This window comes from Opisthocomus hoazin, chromosome W (genome assembly GCF_030867145.1).
Source record: "Opisthocomus hoazin isolate bOpiHoa1 chromosome W, bOpiHoa1.hap1, whole genome shotgun sequence".
Lineage (NCBI taxonomy): Eukaryota > Metazoa > Chordata > Aves > Opisthocomiformes > Opisthocomidae > Opisthocomus > Opisthocomus hoazin.
The window spans coordinates 22,946,703-22,965,523 of NC_134453.1; the positions used below are offsets into that span (position 1 = coordinate 22,946,703).

General features: G+C 48.2%; 1 pseudogene; it reads left to right on the forward strand.

The window, feature by feature from the left end:
* Positions 1–3,178: 3,178 nt before the first annotated feature.
* On the forward strand, positions 3,179–6,636 carry LOC142365462 (endogenous retroviral envelope protein HEMO-like; annotated as a pseudogene).
* Positions 6,637–18,821: the final 12,185 nt, after the last annotated feature.

Sequence of the window (18,821 nt, forward strand, 5' to 3'; positions counted from 1 at the left end):
CCAGAAAAAAAAAAGAATTTTTTCATTCGTTATTGTTTCAGCTTCCTCTTCAGCTTTTTGCACCTTCTTTGGTTATGAGCGTTACTGGAACCAACAGTAAACTGCATTGTAGAATTTCAATTTACAGTATACGATTTAGTTTGTTGTAATTATTGCATTTTAATTAATTTAGCCACAAGTTAGAATTGGCAATGCTAAGAAAACATTTTAGAATAAAAAATATTTCTTTTTAATAACTCGAATGAGTAATAAATTACATCTGACATTGTTAAGACTTTAGAAAATGTATTGCTAAGGGTTGTGTAATTATTTACTGAAAAATAAGGTTTCAGAGCAAAATGTAAATCTGTCTAGTGTTAGAATATTGGGTCATTCTGACTATTTAGATGATATATTCCTCTGACTGACTTCTCATAGTGTTTGAAACAAGTCTGTCACCGGAAAATGTGATCTATGTAGACCCCATTCCCATGCTTGACAACATTTAATGTGTTTGTCCTCACATCAGCCTTGTGGGTAATGTTAACTCCAGTGAGACATTAAGAGGCTCACCTGAGAGAACCCAGGAAAAGGGTTACACTTGACTGTTCTGGAACAGGCTGCCCAGGGAGGTTGTGGAGTCTCCTTCTCTGGAGATATTCAAGACCCGCCTGGACAACGTCCTGTGCAGCCTGCTGTAGGTGGCCCTGCTTCGGCAGGAGGGTTGGACTAGATGACCCACAGAGGTCCCTTCCAACCCCTACCATTCTGTGATTCTGTGATTCTGTTCTAGCTTGTTCTGTCCTGTGCCAGGTCCTTTTTGATTCCCCAGGATAAAGCTGGGTAGACAGAAAAGACTACTCAGGGTGCACTGAAAAAGTCAGAGGCATTCCCTGCTGACCTGTTTTATTGCTCCTCTTTCTTTTAGGAGAGAGTGAGCCATGCCCTTTGTACAGGCAGCATGTTTGGACTTGGCTAGGGAAGAATTTGATTTGACCCCTTTAACAAACAGCACAGATTGCAAGGTGAGCATCTGAGACTGCAGACAGCTGTGTGAACACGGTGATTTTCATGCAAGCAAATGTTTGAGTGCTTTTACACATTGGCATTATGCTGGAAATTAGATTCCAAGTACGAGTGGCCTGAAAAATTGCTGTTATGAAACAGGTGCGTTATGCTCTAGGATTTCTGCAAGGGATTTGATTGTTTGTAGATCTCTAGCGCTTAATGGTTACTGATCTCCTGGACTTACAGCTAGTGTAGTATATCAACTAGGAAAAAAGCTATTTTTGAAACTGAAGCTTCTTACAGAGGTGTCTTTTCTGGGCTTTACAGATAGATACTGTCCAACTTTTTTACAGTACCTTGAACATTAATACCAAGCATTGCCTATTGCACTACTTCGGATACGTGTAAAACCTAGGATCAAAGAAAATCTGAGCCCTTTTTGAGATACTATATGGGAGACCATATCAGGCTAAATATCAAGAGGAAAATTTGAACCAGTTAAAAAATCAGTATCTAAAGAATTATGTTATATCCTTAGGAAAACAATTAGAAAAGATTAGTAAAAACGTCTTGGGTACCAGGGCTAAGGGGTTAGATCACTCGATCCATCCGTTTAGCCCTGGAAATTGGGTTTATGTTAAGAGAATTTTTCAGGTGACCCACCGAGAGAGAAGTGGAATGTACCTTACCAGGTATTGCTGACCACTTTTACTGCAATCAAGATTCGGGAACAACCGGCCTGGATCCATTATTCTCAAGTGAAGAAGGCTCCTGAACCAAGATGGACCATCGAAAAGGCTGGCGGTTTAAAACTACGATTACAGCGGTAACTTTGTTAAACCTAGGCTTATTAGTGAACACTTGGAGTAAAAACTTATATTACAATGCAATTCAGATGATAGCGAACGCCACGGGAGCTAAGGATTGTTGGATTTGTAATGCCTTACCAAAAGGTAACATGAGACTCCCTTTATACGGGGTAGGGTCTACTCATTAGAACTGTGACAATAATACTTGGCCCGAGTTTTGGAGAAGACACGATGGAGGATACTGTGATTACGACAACTTGACCTACATGACAGGGCCAAGATTTGACCTACAGATATTAGATAACAACACCCAGATATTGGTCAGCAATAATAATTGCCAATGGAAAGCAAGATCCAACTCTTGTTTGTGCCGAACTCCCTTCCATACACACAAAATTGTACTTGCAGGGACAGGTGGAATGATTATTGAATCAACAGAACTAGACTAGAAGTGGGGACTTGGGATTTGAAAGGGACAAGTGTGGTATATATTGATTTTTGTAACAGAACCCAATTAGAAACCTATAGCCCCTCGAACTGGGATTATTTTAGGAATGTATCAGTTGGCTGGGTAAACTGCTGTCACGTTAAAGGGGAGTCTGATATTCAACTAGCCTGCCAGAGCCCTTCCAAGGACTTTCACTGAAACAGTTTCGCAAAGTTGAAACAATAGGCAATTTATTCAAGCGACAGGTATCACAGATTCAGAATTGCCGTTGATAAATGCACTGTCTACAAAAGTTGAGCTCAAGGTAATAGTTTAGCGCTTTAGTTAACAATGTGTTCCCGGGGGTACGTCTGACAAAGTCAGAGGCGCGACTCTTACCAAAAAGGCGTCCCTTTTTGGGGGGGGAAGAGAGGTTCAGGCCCGTCGACCCGTCCGTCAGGTGAAGTTCTCGCTTGGCTCCTCCTCCCAAAGAGAGTTTTCAAGTGCCAATTTTTATATGTTTGGAAATCTTTTTGTGAGGTGGGACTAAATCAATTATTGTGTATCGATTGGCTCTTGGCGTGGAATGTCGTGTCGTCAGAAGCGGGACTCAGCAGTGTGACATGCCTTCGAAGCGGGCATCTTGGTATGTGTATTCGGGAGCCATCTGTGCTTTATCCAAAGCAATCTCTGAAGCAATCTCTGGCTGCACAGCCTCCCCAGTGCCCCACAGATCACTTCGTTTATAGTGATGGGTTATCCCCCCTTACTTTTGTCTGATAAGATAAGCACCAGTTATTTACTTCCTTTGTTATCTCTTGGGCTCTTGACACCTCAGTAGAGAGACACCTCAGTCCGAGTTTGTGAGCTTGTCTTTCGTCTTGCATTTGACAAGTCCAGAAAGGCCATCGATTACAACATTTTATGAAGCTAATCTCACAGCCACTGACGCCCCTGTAAATTACCTGATGAGTATTGGTGGCTATGTGGCGATGGCATTAGCAGAAAGCGACTCCCTGCAGGTTGGAAGAGAATGTGTACTATAGGTCACCTAGTCAGCCAGGACCAAAGATATAACCAGTCCCAAATACCTAAAGGCATATTGAGAACATCATGGAAATGAGCCAAACGGGAAGACAACCCACTTGTAAGTAAGGGTACAAAATTTCATAGCTTTGTCAGACGGTTTTTGCCGTGGCTAGGAATAAGCGAACTAAAGAAAGCCATATTAAACATTTCCACAGTTTTAGAGAAGATGGAAAATCTAATAATACATACTATGGAAAATTTACAGACAGAAGTATCATCCCTTAGTAAAGTTGTGCTACAGAACCGAATGGCATTAGATTTATTGACCGCCAAAGAAGGGGGAGTATGTATGATCATTAATACCAGTTGCTGTGCATATATCCTTAAAGACAGACAGATAGAAGCAAATTTGAATATGCTCTGGGAGAAAACACGAATGTTCCATAAAGTAGCTTTGGATGATACTTCCTTGGGGTTTCGAGATTTATGGGCTAAAGTAACCTCTTGGCTCCCTAATTTAGAATGGTTAAAACAATTATTGATAGGATTAATCACCCTGATGGTTTTAGGAATATTTGTTTGCATATCTCTCAAATGTTTCCTTTGGTGTTGTCAGGATTCACTTGAGACATACAGTGACTGGAAAAGGAACAAGATTAGGCACCAAATAGAAACCGGAAAATAATTTTCCCAGACCCTTGGAATGAAAGACTGAAGAAATTTGAAAACATACTGATAAAATACAATAGTGAGGATTCGTAGCTTTCTAGCTACAAATACTCAAAAGAAAAGGAGGGATCTGATACCTGTAAATGTAAAATTTCCACTTACTGGAGCGATTGTAATTAAACTAAAGTAGATCCTTGCTGTTTTGAGAAGACAGGAAAGCTCTAAGATAGAGAGGCTCCTCAATAACTCTACCCCAGACAGCTCGGCTTTGGAAGGGCAGATGCACCAAGCTACAGAGATAAAGAGGCACCAAGAGGGCAACAAGACCAGAGCAAAACAACCTGGAAGGACACGATGTACGTAATCTTAGAACTGAGTTTGCGCAGAAACAAAGGTCAACCAGCGGACACTGTGATGAGGAGTATAAGCCTTCATCTTGAGACCCCCAAAGACCACCCGAGGATGCTAACAGACATTCGTGAAAAATATTAACATATGCTAATTAGTTCTTGGAAAAGTCATGAATATGCTAAGCTTTTCTCAGAAATGTAACGAATATGCATATTGTGATTGTATTTAACCTGAAATGACAGGGTGTTTGGTGCACACAAGTTTGGAGGAGGGATCCCCCGTGTGCCCGGCGCTGCAATAAAGAATACCTGCTTAATAGCCCTCTGACTATTGAGTCTTCAACTCCGGCTTTTCACGGCATCAACATCCTTGGGTAGTTAAAATACTTCTACTGGTATTTCTTGGGAATATTGTTTTGGTTCTGTCTGAGGTTAGCAAGCAAATTAAGAATATCATTCGGAGATCTGCCCTGAGGGTGGATAGTTATGAGTCACAGGGTGTGTGGAGTAGCATGGATAAATGCCTAGGGCAGTGGGCACCTCCAGTGTTTTAGAGCTTCACCCCTGAACCAGTGCAGAATACTGAAAAATTAGGGGAACATATCTGGTTTGCCGGTGACAAGCTGTGGGATCGCACACAATGGTTAGAGGGACGGGGTGCTAGTATGGGCCCTCAACCTGTTGCCCAGAGACATGCTGGGGACAGTGCAGCACAAAGTCTTGCGGAGATGAGCTGGGAGCTCCTGAGGTAATAGGAGCCAACAAGGAAACTTCCATGAAACACTCCAAGGGAAACAAGGGGTGTTCCACTAAGAAGGTGACACGGCCAACAGCCCAGCTGAAGTGCCTCTACACGAATGCACACAGCATGGGAAACAAACAGGAGGAGTTGGAAGCTACCATGCTGCTAGAAAACTATGACCTAGATGCCATTACTGAAACTTGGTGGGATGAATCCCATAACTGGAGTGCGGCTATTGATGGCTACAGGCTGTTCAGAAGGGACAGGCGGGGAAGGAGAGGCAAAGGCATTGCCCTCTATATCAAGAAATCAATACAATGTGAAGAGCTGTCCCTGAAGAATAGCCACGAGCAGGCTGAAAGCTTATGGGTAAGAATCAGAGACCGAAGCAACAAAGGGAACCTTGTGGTTGGTGCCTACTACAGGCCGCCTGATCAAGGGGAGCCTACTGATGAAGCCTTCTTCCTCCAGCTCCAGAAGGCTTTGCACTCGCAGGCTCTCGTACTACTGGGGGACTTCAAACCACCCTGATATCTGCTGGAAAAGCAACACGGCGAGCTGTAGGCAATCCAGGAGACTCCTAGAGTGCATTGAGGATAACTTCTTAAGCCAGGTAATAGACAGCCCTACCCGAGGGGATGCAATACTGGACCTGATGGTCACCAATGCACCTGAGCTCATCAGTGAAGTCAAGACTGGAGGCAGCCTGGGCTGCAGTTATGCTCTAGGATTTCTGCAAGGGATTTGATTGTAGATCTCTAGCACTTAATGGTTACCGATCTCCTGAACTTACAGCTATTGTATATCAACTAGGAAAAAAGCTATTTTTGAAGCTGAAGCTTCTTACAGAGGTGTCTTTTCTGGGCTTTACAGATAGATACTGTCCAGTTTTACTCTATAAATGGTGTGTTCACTTCTACATTTGAACTGTCCTGGGATCTTCAAACTAGAAATAAAAAATTCAGTTACAGTTTCTTATTCATTCACACTTCTTTTAAACATGCCTGAAAGTTTCATAAAATTATTTAAATCTTCTCATGAAGCTGCTAAAACAAAGCCTATTAATTCTAAATTACCTCAAGACTTCTTTCTTCTCTTGATATTACACCCTTGGATAATGGTGCCTCACTATTACAGTGCATCAAACCAGGGGCAGTGCAGGTGTTAATTACATTTTTTAAAATAATCATTAAATAGTTTGTGCTTCACACAGAGACTATGACCTCCATGCAGTAAGTTAATTGAACTTATTAGTAGGAAAATAAAAGAATATATCTGGACTGCAGAAGTTACTGCCTGAAATTTGTGATTAGAGTGGTTGGAAAATACATGATACTCTTTTCATAGGCCTTTCTCGGTCACTGTTCTACTTAATCTTGATAAGGGAAAAATGGACAAACCTCCTCCATCGTCTAGTACATCCCAGTTAAGCAGTACAGCATAATTAGTCACTATTTCTGCTACTCTTTCATGTGGGCAGAAATGACACCGCAAGCGGGAACCTGGGCAGAATTTAGGAAGACTTCAAAGCCCTGGAGGGGCAAGAAAAAAGCATTGGTGCCCAAGTTACCTTCTCCATTTTACCAGTTGCAGGAAAAGGGGAAGCCAGAAATAGACGAATAATGCATACCAACTCCTGGCTTCTGTGCAGAAGAGGCAAAGGAATCTTTGGCAGCAGGCTGGTCAGCTTGGCATGGTGGGCTTTAAAATGAAGGACTCGGGGGGCAGAGTTCAAAGTCACAATGCTCAAGCCATCTCATCTGGCTGGGGAATAAGTGTGGCCAACCAGAACAGTGACAAATGTTCCTCAGCTGCGTCCCAAATTAAGAACCAGAAGGCCAATCACATTAAGGGTGGGTATGGCTATGGCGGACCCTCTTGCACCCCTCCAGGGAAACGTGCATGCTCAGTTACCTCTCTGAAATGGCTGTACACCAATGCACGCAACATGGGCAACAAGCAGGAAGAATTAGAGATCTGTGTGCAGTCACAGGGCCGTTATCTCACTGCAATTACAGAGACATGGTAGGATAGCTTGCATGACTGGAATGCTGTCATAGATGGCTACATACTTTTTAAGAAAGACAGGCCAACAAGGAGAAGTGGTGGAGTTGCTCTGTATGTGAGGGAGCAACTGGAATGCATTGAGCTCTCCCTGGGGGCGGATGAGGAACGAGTCGAGAGCTTATGGGTAAGAATTAAGGGACAGCCTCATATGGGTGACACTGTTGTGGGTGTTTACTACAGGCCACCTGACCAGGAAGAGGAAGACTATGAGGCCGCCTACAGACAGCTGAAAAAAGCCACACAGTCACAGGCCCTGGTTCTGGTGGGGGACTTCAACCACCCTGACATCAGCTGGGAAGAACACACAGTCAGGCACATGCATTCCTGGAGGTTCCTGCAGAGCATCGATGATAACTTTCTGATGCAAGTGGTGGAGGAACCAACAAGGAGAGGTGTGTTGCTGGACCTTATGCTGAAAACAGAGAAGGACTGGCTGAAGGTTGGGGGCAGCCTTGGCTGCACTGCCCATGAAATGGTGAACTTCAGGATCCTGCATGGAGGAAGCAGGGCAATAAGCAGGATCAAAACCTTGGACATCAGGAGGGCTAACTTTGGCCTCTTCAAGGACCTACTTGGAGGAATCCCGAGGGTTAGAGCTCTAGAAGGTAGGGGGGGGCAAGAAAGCTGGTTGCTATTTAAGCATCACTTCCTCCGTGCTCAGGTTCGGTGCATCCCCCTGAGAAAGAAATCTAGAAAAGGAGGCAGGAGACCTGCATGGATGAACAAGGAGCTTGTAGCAAAACTCAAATGGAAGAGAAAGGTCTATGGAAAGTGGAAAGAGGGACAGGCCACTTGGGAGGAGTACAGGAATGTTGTCAGAGCATGCAGGGATGAAACGAGGAAGGCTAAGGCCCACCTGGAATTGAATCTGGCAAGGGATGTCAAAGCCAACAAGAAGGGCTTCTTCAAGTACATCAGCAGCAGACAGAAGATTAGGGAAAATGTGGGGCCTCTGCTGAATGAGGTGGGTGCCCTGGTCATGGAGGAAACAGAGAAGGCGGAGTTACTGAATGCCTGCTTTGCTTCAGTCATATTATCATAGAATCATAGAATCATAAGTTGGAAAAGACCTCTAAGATCATCAAGTCCAACCATCCATCCAACAACACCATGCCTACTAAACCATATCCTGAAGTGCCACATCTACACGTTTTTTGAACACCTCCAGGGATGGGGACTCCACCACTTCCCTTGGGCAGCCTGTTCCAATGTCTGACCACTCTTTCAGTAAAGAAATTTTTCCTAATGTCCAATATAAACCTCCCCTGGCGCAACTTGAGTCCATTGCCTCTAGAACTGTCGCTAGTTACCTGGGAGGAGAGACCAACACCCACCTCACTACAACCTCCTTTCAGATAGTTGTAGAGAGATATAAGGTCTCCCCTCAGCCTCCTCTTCTCCAGACTAAACAGCCCCAGCTCCCTCAGCCACTCCTCATAAGACTTGTTCTCTAGACCCCTCACCAGCCTTGTTGCCCTTCTCTGGACACTTTCCAGCATCTCAATGTCCTTCTTGTAGTGAGGGACCCAAAAGTGAACACAGTACTCCAGGTGCGGCCTCACCAGTGCAGAGGACAGGGGCACGATCACTTCCCTACTCCTGCTGGCCACACTATTCCTGATACAAGCCAGGAAGCCCTTGGCCTTCTTGGCCACCTGGGCACGCTGCTGGCTCATGCTCAGCCGGCTGTCGACCAACACCCCAAGGTCCTTTTCTGCCAGGCAGCTTTCCAGCCACTCCTCCCCAAGCCCACAGGGCTGCATGGGGTTGTTGTGACCCAAGTGCAGGACCTGGCATTTGGCTTTGTTGAAACTCATACAGTTGGCCTCAGCCCATCGATCCAGCCTGTCCAGATCCCTCTGCAGAGCCTTCCTACCCTCGAGCAGATCGACACTCCCAGCCAACTTGGTGTCATCTGCAAACTTGCTGAGGGAGCACTCAATCCCCTCATCCAGACCATTGATAGAGATATTAAACAAGACCAGACCCAATACTGAGCCCTGGGGAAAACCACTCGTGACCGACCGCCAGCTGGATTTAACTCCATTCACCACCACTCTCTGCGCTCAGCCATTCAGCCAATTCTTTATCCAGCGAAGAGTACACCCACCCAGACCATGGGCAGCTAGTTTCTCCAGGAGCATGCTGTGGGGAACAGTGTCAAAGGCCTTACTAAAGTCCAGGTAGACAGCATCCACAGCCTTTCCCTCATCCACTAGGTGGGTCACCTGGTCACAGAAGGAGATCAGGTTGGTCAAGCAGGTCCTGCCTTTCATGAACCCATACTGGCTGGGCCTGATTCCCTGGTTGTACCACACATGCCCGGTGAGCGAGCTCAGGATGAGTGACAGAGAGTGGCTTGGCCATCTCAGCCTTTTCCTCATCCTTGCTGGCAATGTTCCTCCCCACATCCAATAAGGGATGGAGATTCTCCTTGGCTCTCTTTTTGTTGTTGATGTATTAGTAAAAACATTTTTCATTGTCCCTTACAACGGCGGCCAGGCTGAGTTCTAGCTTGACTTTTGCCTTTCCAGTTTTCTCTCTGCATGACCTAACAAGAGCCCTGTACTCTTCTTGAGTCGCCTGTCCTTTCTTCCAAAAAATGGTAAACCCTCCTTTTTTTCCTGAGTCCCACCAAAGCTCCCTGTTCAGCCAGGTCGGTCCTCTTCCCCACCGGTTTGTCTTGCAGCACATGGGGACAGCCTGCTCCTGTGCCTTTAAGACTTCCTGCTTGAAGAATGTCCAGCCTGCCGGGACCCCTTTGCCCTTCAGGACTCTCTCCCAAGGGACTCTCTCAACCAGCATCCTGAACAGGCCAAAGTCTGCCCTCTGAAAGTCCATGGTGGTGGTTTTGCTGGCCCCTCCTCCTTACTTCACCAAGAATCGAGACCTCTACCATTTCATGGTCACTAAGCCCCAGACGGCTTCCAGCCACCACATCTCCCACCAGTCCTTCTCTGTTAGTAAACGGCACGTCCAGCAAGGCACCTCCCCTGGTAGGCTCACTTACCAGCTGTGTCAGGAAGTTATCTTCCACACACTGCAGGAACCTCCTAGACTGTTTCCTCTCTGCTGTGTTGTATTTCCAGCAGATGTCCGGTAAGTTGAAGTCCCCCACGAGAACAAGGGCTTGCGATTGTGAGACTTCTGCCAGACTCTTGTAGAATGCTTCATTTACTTCTTCATCCTGGATGGGTGGTCTATAACAGACTCCCAACAGGATGTCTGCCTTGTTGGCCTTCCCCCTCATCTTTACCCATAAGCATTCGACCTTGTCATCACAATCATTGAGCTCTATACAATCGAAGCAGTCCCTAACACACATAGCCACCCCACCGCCTCTCCTTCCTTGCCTATCCCTTCTGAAGAGCTTATAGCCATCCATTGCAGCACTCCAGTCATGAGAGTCATCCCACCATGTTTCTGTGATGGCGACCAAGTCATAGCTGTCCTACTGCACAAAGGCTTCCAGCTCCTCCTGTTTATTGTCCATGCTTTGTGCATTAGTGTAGATGCACTTGAGCTGGGCTATCGCTTTCACCCCCAACATTGGCATGCCACGCCTAGGCTCACCTCTAGTGAGCCTGGTTATATCCCCTTCCCCCTTCAAACCTAGTTTAAAGCCCTCTCAATGAGCCCTGCCAGCTCATGGGCAAGAATCCTTTTTCCCCTTTGAGACAGCTGGACTCCATCTGTTGCCAGCAGGCCCGGTGCCGTGTAAACCTCCCTATGATCAAAGAAACCAAAATTCCACTGACGGCAGCAGTCCCTGAGCCACCTGTTAATCAGGTGAGGTTTCCTGTCCCTTTCAGTATTCTTTCCTGCCTCTGACTGTATTGAGGAAAACACCACCTATGCCCCTGATCCTTCAACCAATCGCCCCAGTGCCCTGAAATCCCTTTTGATGGCCTTTGGACTTCTCTCCGCGATCTCATCACTGCCAACCTGCATTACCAACAGCAGGTAATAATCAGAAGACTGTACTGACGTGTGGAAACAAACTCCACAACTCACAGAGAGTTATAAAGCAGGTATGTTGCATTACGGCGCTGGGTGCAAGGGGGATCGTTCCTCCTAACTCGCACACCGAGTCACACAGCAGGCACCTATTGATTACAACGTTTATCTGAGTGGGCTGCGAAAAGGGGACATCACCCAGCTCACTAGGAATGAGCATAGGCTTGGCATGCCAGGGTCAGGGGGGAGATTGACAGCCCAGCTCAAGTGTGTTTACACCAACGCACGTAGCATGGACAATAAACAGGAGGAGCTGGAAGCCATTATACAGCAGGACGGCTACGACTTGGTCGCCATCACAGAAACATGGTGGGACAACTCGCATGACTGGCATGCTGTCATGGATGGCTACAGACTCTTTAGGAAAGACAGACCAACAAGGAGAGGTGGGGGAGTTGCTCTATATGTGAGGGAGCAACTGGAATGCATTGAGCTTGGCCTGGGGGCAAATGAGGAACAAGTTGAGAGCTTGTGGGTTAGAATTAACGGACAGGCTCATAAGGGTGACATTAAGGTGGGTGTGTACTACAGGCCACCTGACCAGGAGGAGGAAATTGATGAGGCCTTCTACAGGCAGCTGCAAGCAGCCTCACAGTCACAGGCCCTGGTTCTCATGGGGGACTTCAACCACCCTGACATCAGCTGGGAAGACCATACAGCTAGGCAGGCGCAATCCAGGAGGTTCCTACAGAGCATCGATGATAACTTTCTGATGCAAGTGGTGGAGGAACCAACAAGGAAAGGCGCGCTGCTGGACCTCGTGTTAACAAACAAGGAGGGACTGGTGGAGGATGTGAAGGTCGGAGGTAGACTCGGCTGCAGTGACCATGAAATGGTTGAGTTCAGGATCCTGCGTGGAGGAAGCAGGGCGATAAGCAGGATCAAAACCCTGGACCTCAGGAGGGCTGACTTTGCCCTCTTCAAGGAGCTACTGGGAGGAATCCCATGGGCCAGGGCCCTCGAAGTCAGGGGGGTCCAAGAGTGCTGGTCGCTCTTTAAACGACACTTCCTCCATTCTCAGGAGCAATGCATCCCCCTGAGAAAGAAACATAGAAAAGGAGGCAGGAGACCTGCATGGTTAAACAAGGAGCTTCTAGCGGAGATCAGGCAGAAGAGAAAGGTCCATGGAATGTGGAAAGAGGGGCAGGCCACTTGGCAAGAGTACAGGAATGTGGTCAGAGCATGCAGGGATGCGACGAGGAAGGCCAAGGCCCACCTGGAATTGAAGCTGGCAAGGGATGTCAAAAACAACAAGAAGGGCTTCTTCAACTACATCAGCAGCAAAAGGAAGGCTAGGGACAACGTGGGGCCGCTGCTGAATGAGGCGGGTGTCCTGGTGATGGAGGATGCGGAGAAGGCAGAGCTAATGAATGCCTTCTTTGCTTCAGTCTTCAGTGCTAAGACTGGCCCTCAGGAATCCCAGGCCCCGGAGGTAAGAGAAGAAGCCTACAGAGAGGATGACTTTCCCTTGGTCGAGGAGGACTGTGTGAGAGATCGCTTAAGCGATCTGGACGTCCACAAATCCATGGGCCTGATGGAATGCACCCACGAGTGCTGAGGGAGCTGGCGGATGTCATTGCTGAGCCACTCTCCATCATCTTTGAAAGGTCCTGGAGGACAGGAGAGGTGCCCGAGGACTGGAGAAAGGCCAATGTCACTCCAATCTTCAAAAAGGGCAAGAAGGAGGACCCAGGGAACTACAGGCCGGTCAGCCTCACCTCCATCCCGGGAAAGGTGATGGAGCAGCTTATCCTGGAAGCCATCATCAAGCAAGTGGAAGAAAAGAAGGTTATCAGGAGTAGTCAGCATGGATTCACCAAGGAGAAATCATGCCTGACCATGACTGGCTGGGCAGATGAAGGGAGAGCCGTGGATGTTGTCTACCTCGACTTCAGCAAGGCTTTCGACACAGTCTCCCATAATATCCTCCTAGGGAAGCTCAGGAAGTGGGGGCTGGATGAGTGGTGGGTGAAGTGGATAGAGAACTGGCTGAATGGCAGAACTCAGAGGGTTGTCATCAGCGGCGTTGAGTCTAGTTGGAGGCTGGTAACTAGTGGTGTCCCCCAGGGGTCAGTACTGGGCCCAGTCTTGTTCATCTTCTTCATCAACGACCTGGATGAAGAGTTAGAATGTACCCTCAGCAAGTTTGCTGACGACACCAAACTGGGAGGTGTGGTGGATACACCATCAGGCTGTGCTGCCATTCAGCATGACCTGGACAGGCTGGAAAGTTGGGCAGAGAGGAACCTGATGAGGTTCAACAAAGGCAAATGCAGGGTCCTGCACCTGGGGAGGAACAACCCCATGCACCAGTACAGGCTTGGGGCAGACCTGCTGGAGAGCAGCTCTGCGGAGAGGGACCTGGGTGTCCTAGTGGACAACAGGTTAACCATGAGCCAGCAGTGTGCCCTGGCTGCCAAGAAGGCCAATGGCATTCTGGGGTGCATCAAGAAAAGTGTGGCCAGCAGGTCGAGGGAGGTTCTCCTTCCCCTCTACACTGCCCTAGTGAGGCCTCATCTGGAGTACTGTGTCCAGTTCTGGGCTCCCCACTTCAAGAAAGATGAAGAGCTACTGGAGAGAGTCCAGCGGATAGCTACAAGGATGGTGAGGGGACTGGAACATCTCTGCTACAAGGAGAGGTTGAGGGAACTGGGCTTGTTCAGCCTAAAGAAGAGAAGGCTGCGAGGGGACCTAATATATGCTTATAAATATCTGAAGGGTGGGTGTCAGGAGGATGGGGCCAAGCTCTTTTCAGTGGTGCCCAGTGACAGGACAAGGGGCAATGGGCACAAACTTTCGCGCAAGTAAAAACCATGGCTAGGTCTTCTCCTGGGAGGGCAATGTCCACTAGTCATTTTACCAGGAGGAGGACTGAACCCTGCCCACACGCCCTGCCTGCACAAACATCTGGGCTTTTAAATGAAGTAAACTACAAAAGTGTTATGGTCCGGGAAGACTCGAGCGGTAGAGATTCGTTATTATTCCCAGATTGAGATTAAACACAAACGAGGTCAAATGCCGCCAGTCAAACAAATTTATTGATCACTTATTCAAATGAAGGCATGAGGAAACAGCAACAGGAAAGAGAGGAAAAGACAGGAAAGAAAGAAACCTAGCAAGCAATCGGGATAGAGTCGCAAGAGACAGTCACCACCATGGATCCAGCGGCGACCCGTTGGTCTGTAGTTCCTGTGTGCATCAGTGGTGGGGGTCCACTTGTCGTTTGGTCGCACTGCCTTTTATAAGGTGTTCAGGGAGATTGTCCCTTAGGCAACAGCACATACCCCACATTCCCCCAGTCCCGTGCACGTGTTTTTCCTCAGTCCTGGCTCCAGCAGGTCGGGGAGGGGGTCGGTGTCTAGACACATTTTTCCACAGTGAGGTACCTGTCCTCCAACTCCCTTTGAGGATGGTTTTGGGTGGCTGTTTATTCCTTGTTGGTTTGTTATTTGGCCAGCCTGCCAGGGGGGTCCTGCAGTGAGCTTTGCACACAGGCTTTGAGGCAATTGTCTTAAGATATGGTCTCAGACAAAAAGGAAGATATCTCACAAGAGGACTGGATTTGTCTGAGAACTGAGTAAACATTATTTCCAGAAGATTTCTACTGAGAACAGCAGTGCTATCAAGTAGCACTTTTATGTCTCTTATTCAGATAATGCCTTTGTACAGTGTTTGCTATTTTTTCACTCCTACAGCAAAAGATAGAAAATAATGTTTATCAACCGCATATTTGTTTCTTGCTCTCTTGATTTTACCTGTCTGCAATAGTTTTCACCTTTTTTTTTTGTGTGTCCATATGAGTATAATTTGATTGAACAAGTACAGACATCACTTGTATTTTTTATTGGAGAAGATGAGATAAGAAATGTGAATATCATCCCCTTAATGCTAAGTTTATACAGTATTTTTTTCTTTATCACTCTTCTTTCTACATAGACCTAGTAGGAAAATGCTGTCTGTAGAATACTATGAGATCATGAACTACAGGCACAAAAAAAGGTTTATAGAATCATAGAATGGTAAGAGTTGGAAGGGACCTTAAAGATCATCTGGTTCCAAACCCCGTGCCATGAGTAGGAACATCTTCCACTAGACCAGGTTGCTCAGAGCTCCATCCAACCTGGCCTGGAACACTGCCAGGGAGGGCGCATCCACTGCCTCTCTGGGCAACCTGTTCCAGTGTTTCACCACCCTCATGGTGAAGAATTTCTTCCTAATATCTAATCTAAATCTGCCCTCTTTTAGTTTAAAGCCATTACCCCTTGTCCTATCACTACACACCCTTGTGAAAAGTCCCTCTCCATCCTTCCTGTACCCTTCAGGTACTGGAAGGCTGCTATAAGGTCTCCCCTGAGCCTTCTCTTCTCCAGGCTGGACAGCCCCAACTCCCTCAGCCTGTCCTCATAGGAGAGGTACTCCAGCCCTCTGATCATCTTCGTGGCCCTCCTCTGGACCTGCTCCAACACATCCATGTCCTTCCTATGCTGGGGGCTCCAGAGCTGGACGCAGGACTCCAGGTGGGGTCTCACGAGAGCGGAGTAAAGGGGCAGAATCACCTCCCACGACCTGCTGGCCATGCTTCTCTTGGTGCAGCCCAGGATACAGTTGGCTTCCTGGGCTGCAAGCGCACATCGCTGGCTCATATTGAGCTTCTCATCCACCAGTACCCCCAAGTCCTTCTCCTCAGGGCTGCTCTCGAGCCACTCTCCGCCCAGCCTGTACTTGTGTTTGGGATTGCCCCGACCCATGTGCAGGACCTTGCACTTGGCCTTGTTGCACTTCATGAGGTTCGCACAGGACCCCCCCTCCAGCCTGTCAAGGTCCCTCTACATGGCATCCCTTCCCTCCAGTGTGTCAACCACACCACACAGCTTGGTGTCGTCAGCAAACTTGCTGAGGGTGCACTCAGTCCCACTGTCCATGTCGCCGACAAACTTATTAAACAGCACCGGCCCCAGTACAGACCCCTGAGGCACACCACTCGTCACTGGTCTCTACCTGGACATCGAGCCATTAACTGCAACTCTTTGAGTGCATCCATTGCGCCAGTTCCTTATCCAACAGAATCACAGAATCGCAGAATATTAGGGGTTGGAAGGGACCTCTGTGGGTCATCTAGTCCAACCCCCCTGCCGAAGCAGGGTCACCTACAGTAGGTTGTAGAGGACCTTGTCCAGGCGGGTCTTGAATAACTCCAGAGAAGGAGACTCCACAACCTCCCTGGGCAGCCTGTTCCAGTGCTCCGTCACCCTCAGAGGGAAGAAATTCTTCCTCATGTTCAGACGGAACTTCCTGTGCTTCACTTTGTGCCCATTGCCCCTTGTACTCTCACTGGACACCACTGAAAAGAGCTTGGCCCCATCCTCCTGACACCCACCCTTCAGATATTTATAAGCATTTATAAGGTCCCCTCTCAGCCTTCTCTTCTTTAGGCTGAACAAGCCCAGCTCCCTCAGCCTCTCCTTGTAGCAGAGATGTTCCAGTCCCCTCACCATCCTTGTAGCCCTCCGCTGGACTCTCTCCAGTAGCTCTTCATCTTTCTTGAAGTGGGGAGCCCAGAACTGGACACAGTACTCCAGATGAGGCCTCACCAGGGCAGTGTAGAGGGGAAGGAGAACCTCCCTCGACCTGCTGGCCACACTTTTCTTGATGCACCCCAGAATGCCATTGGCCTTCTTGGCAGCCAGGGCACACTGCTGGCTCATGGTTAACCTGTCGTCCACCAGGACACCCAGGTCCCTCTCCGCAGAGCTGCTCTCCAGCAGGTCTGCCCCAAGCCTGTACTGGTGCATGGGGTTGTTCCTCCCCAGGTGCAGGACCCTGCATTTGCCTTTGTTGAACCTCATCAGGTTCCTCTCTGCCCAACTTTCCAGCCTGTCCAGGTCACGCTGAATCGCAGCACAGCCTGATGGTGTATCCACCACACCTCCCAGTTTGGTGTCGTCAGCAAACTTGCTGAGGGTACATTCTAACTCTTCATCCAGGTTGTTGATGAAGAAGATGAACAAGACTGGGCCCAGTACTGACCCCTGGGGGACACCACTAGTTACCAGCCTCCAACTAGACTCTGGGCCGCTGATGACAACCCTCTGAGTTCTGCCATTCAGCCAGTTCTCAATCCACCCCACCGACCACTCATCCAGCCCACACTTCCTGAGCTTCCCTAGGAGGATATTATGGGAGACTGTGTCAAAAGCCTTGCTGAAGTCGAGGTAGACAACATCCACGGCTCTCCCTTCATCTACCCAGCCAGTCATGTCATCGTAGAAAGCTATCAGATTGGTCAGGCATGATTTCCCCTTGGTGAATCCATGCTGACTACTCCTGATAAACTTCTTTTCTTCCACTTGCTTGTTGATGACCTCCAGGATAAGCTGCTCCATCACCACAAGTGGTCCATCTGTCAAATCCATGTCCTTCCAATTTAGAGACAAGGACATCATGCGGGACAGTGTCGCATGCCTTGCACAGGTCCAGGTAGACGATGTCAGTTGTCCGCCCTTTGTCCACCAATGCTGTAACCCCATTATAGAAGGCTACCAAGTTGGTCAGGCACGATTTGCCCTTGGTGAAGCCATGTTGGCTGTCCCCAATCGCCTCCTTGTTATCCATGTGCCTGAGAATGGTTTTGAGGAGGATCTGCTCCATCATCTTGCCAGGCACAGAGGTGAGACTGACTGGCCTGTAGTTCCCCAGGTCTTCCTTTTTTCCCTTTTTAAAAATGGGGGTGATGTTGCCCCTTCTCCAGTCGGTGGGGACCTCCCCAGACCACCACGACCTCTCAAATATGATGGAGAGTGGTTTGGCAACTTCGTCTGCCAGTTCCCTCAGGACCCACGGATGCATCTCATCAGGCCCCATGGACTTGTGCACCTTCAGGTTCCTTAGGCAGTCTCGAACCTGGTCTTCTCCTACAGTGGGTGGTTCTTCATTCTCCCAGTTCCTGCCTTTGCCTTCTGCAACTTGAGCGGTGTGGCTAGAGCACTTGCTGTTGAAGACTGAGGCAAAAAAATCGTTCAGCACCTCAGCTTTCTCCACATCCCAGGTAACCAGGTCTCCCGCTTCCTTCCGGAGAGGGTCCACATTTTCCCTAGTCTGCCTTCTATCACTGACATACCTGTAGAAGGCTTTCTTGTTCCCTTTGACATCCCTGGCCAGATTTAATTCTGTTAGCTTTAGCTTTCTTAACTTGCTCCCTGGTTATTCGGACGATTTCTCTGTTTTCCTCCCAAGCTACCTGTCCTTGTTTCCATCCTCTGTAGGCCTCCTTTTTCTGCTTGAGTTTGGCCAGGAGCTCCTTGTTCATCCATGTAGGCCTCCTGGCATTTCTGCCTGACTTCCTCTTGGTTGGGATGCATCTCTCCTGAGCTTGGAGGAGGTGATCCTTGAATACTGACCAGCTTTCTTGGGCCCCTCTTCCCTCTAGGGCTTTATCCCACGGTATTCTACCAAGCAGATCCCTGAGGAGGCCAAAGTCTGCTCTCCTGAAATCCAGGGTAGTGAGCTTGCTGTGCACCCTCCTTGCTGCCCTAAGGATCTTAAACTCCACCATTTTGTGGTCACTGCAGCCAAGGCTGCCCTTGACTTTCACATTCCCCACCAGCCCCTCCTTGTTGGTGAGAACAAGGTCCAGCATCGCACCTCTCCTCATGGGCTCCTCTATCACTTGGAGGAGGAAGTTGTCCTCAACGCATTCCAGGAACCTCCTGGATTGCCTGTGCCCT